The sequence below is a fragment of the Leopardus geoffroyi genome, chromosome B1 (genome assembly GCF_018350155.1).
Source record: "Leopardus geoffroyi isolate Oge1 chromosome B1, O.geoffroyi_Oge1_pat1.0, whole genome shotgun sequence".
Taxonomy (NCBI): Eukaryota; Metazoa; Chordata; class Mammalia; order Carnivora; family Felidae; genus Leopardus; species Leopardus geoffroyi.
Window position 1 is genome coordinate 161,640,405 of NC_059327.1, and position 2,243 is coordinate 161,642,647.

The window sequence follows — 2,243 nt, forward strand, 5'->3', positions numbered from 1 at the left end:
TCTATGTTGAAAATGAGTTGGGTCTGCTTGTTGGGCATCGAAATGAATGTGTCAGATTGGCACTGAAGGACAGAGCTCAGAAGAGAGGTCAGGGCTGGAGCTTTAGCATGCTGAAAAGTATCCCCGTTTCAGGAAAATGGAGACTTAGAAAGACTAAGGGGTCAGATATGACTAAGGTCATACAGCACATGAGTGTGACCTCATAGACCCCCATGGTGACTTCCTTCTGCCCCTAAGCTGCATCCGTGACTCCCTTGTCTATTGAACCTCCAGCCACGCTGTGTTTCACTCCACTTGTTAAAGGTGCAGAGTGAGACCTTATACCCAACCTACCTTCTGTCTGGACAGTCTTCCAGTTTTCCATCTGCTTAACATCTAGCACAAAGTCATTTCTCAGAAAAGCTTTTCTGACCCCCTGAGGAAGATCATGTATGTCTGCAATTTGCATTCGTGGTTCCTTTTATGTGTTACATGTCATACCCAGATTTGAATATGTGTGATTATTTGATTAATTTCTGCTCATCTCCTAGAATATAAGCTTCATGAATGGCCTCTTACTACTAGATATCCAGGACCTGAGTAATCAGGAAATATACATTGAAATTGGCAATTGATGAATAGCGGTAATCTACAAATATATGTCAGTGTATGTTGAAAGAATCAATACATTTCTAAAATGTTAAGATTTTTGTTATTGAATTTTGAAAATTAATTCATAACTAGATAGATAGATGGCTTGTTTTATTACTTGAATGATACTGAGGATTGAGCTTGCCTTCATCTTCTACTAGGTGTATAAAATGAAAATGAAAACATCTTTATCCTTTGGGGGATGTCAAAGGCTAAAGATAAAGTGTTTTGCTAGTTTAAAGACAACACCTAAATAGGCATATAAGGGTATTTCTAAATACAGACAAAATACCAAAACATCGTTGAGTTAATAGCCTACGTAACCAAAACTTTTCTTAGAGTTGCAAACGAATTCGTTTGAACAGATTCTTGTTTTTCCTTCCTTCTCATCCTTTGCTCACTCACTTTTAGAAAGTGGAAATACTTGCAGAATATGTTTCAACTGAGAGGGACCAAGAACATCCCTGGTAATCTTCTAAAAACTGCCAAATTAATCCCCAGAGGTTAGAAAAGCTGACCGCGGTTTTCTCTCCTGTTGCCTTCTTCGTTGATGGCCAAAAGACTCGGAACCCAATAAAGCTGTCAGAGGGCATCTGTGGGCCATGGGAAAGAAAGTGCCGTTTGCACTTGAGCCAGATGTAAGAAGTCCAGCTACCCCGCTGGAAAGTCTGTGTGCAGAAGGAGAAGTACTTGGGATTACATGGAGCGTGAGAGAATAGCCCAGTGACTCCAGCAACTAGTGAAACCCAGTCTCCCTGCCATGCCCACCAAGGTCCCAGAAGTGGGAGCAAACCAAGCTTGGGGATTTCAGTCCATTGACTCCCACCATCCACCATGACTACAGTCACAGTTGACACTGTATGTGAAACAGAAAAACTGCCACATTAGCCCACAGAATCACAAAAAAATAACAAATTGCTGTTGTTTTAACCCTCTAATGTGTGTAGTGATTTCTTAAGCATCAACATAAAAGATTATTTGTATTTTTATATACCAGTCATAGTTAATAAATAACATATTTCTCTAATATCATTTACAATAGCATTAAAACAACAAAATATCTAGGATTAAATACAATGAAAGCTGTTAAGATCTATGTACTGGAAATTATAAAATGTTACCAGGAGAAAGTAAAGAAATCCTAGATAGGGAACTCCCCTTTGCTTCCTAAACTGGATGCTGCCCAATTCACAAGTCCCTTAATAAAGCCAGTTAGATAAGAAGAAAAAAGAAGAAGAAGAAAAAGAAGAAGAAGAAGAAGAAGAAGAAGAAGAAGAAGAAGAAGAAAAAGGAGGAGGAGGAGAAGGGGGGGGGGAGACGATGATGCCGATGATGGTGACGACAACAACAGAAAGAGAAAAAGAAAAAGGAAATCCTAAAGGGATTGAAGGATATGGCAATTTTCATGGCGCAGAGATCAATAGCATAAAGAGGTCCATCTCCTCAAGTTAATCTACAGATTTAATGCAATTCTAATCAAAATCGCAACAGGTAATTTTGCTAAAAATTGACAAGGGAGTTCTAAATTTCATATGAAAGTACAAAGGGTTAAGGATAGCCCCACCCACCACCTAAACTGTGAAGAAGCTCTGATTTAGAGAATTTAGACGACC